Here is a 699-nt window from a genome sequence, read left to right on the forward strand (position 1 = left end):
GTGTGTGTTTTAGCTTAGTTTAATGTAATCTAGAATAGCCAATAAATTCTTGTTTCATTTATAAAGAAGTGTTGTCTGGTGTTGTGAAATTTTGTAAAGTTAAAACTCTGCCAAGATCACGTTACGTAGCTTGTAGCTTATAACTTATCAAAGCATGTATTAACCCGTGGCCAGGGAAAATACAAATATTCAAATTGTTAAAATATACTGAGGTTAACGTCTCACTAGACGACCGTTAATAAAGTGTAAACTATCAAATTTGAAATCAGTTCTAATCAGGTTGACTTCAAATCTTGACCTCGAATTTTCAGATTCGATTCCTCTCAAAACCTGAGCTAGAAATAAAATTAATGAATTCCCTTATAAAATTAAATGAGTTAAATTCCTTACAACAACTACTTTACATCTATGTTTTAAATTTGTACTGCAACTATACTAAAATTGAACTTATAGGTATACTGATAGTTTACTAATTAAATACGTTTAGCATTTTTAGTACACTTTGAAGTATAGTCTCAGTAGACTACTAGTTTAGTAGTTTTATACTGCAAGTATACTCGTAAGTTTTCTTTAAGTGAACTTTACATCATACTTTAAGTATACTATTATGTCCCTATTTAGGGATTCATTTGTATATATTTTGTTACATGAATATCTGAACATACAAAACATCAAAAGAACAGGGTATCTGCTTGTAAA

The sequence above is a fragment of the Sinocyclocheilus anshuiensis genome, unplaced genomic scaffold (assembly GCF_001515605.1).
Source record: "Sinocyclocheilus anshuiensis isolate Anshui unplaced genomic scaffold, SAMN03320099.WGS_v1.1 scaffold683, whole genome shotgun sequence".
Lineage (NCBI taxonomy): Eukaryota > Metazoa > Chordata > Actinopteri > Cypriniformes > Cyprinidae > Sinocyclocheilus > Sinocyclocheilus anshuiensis.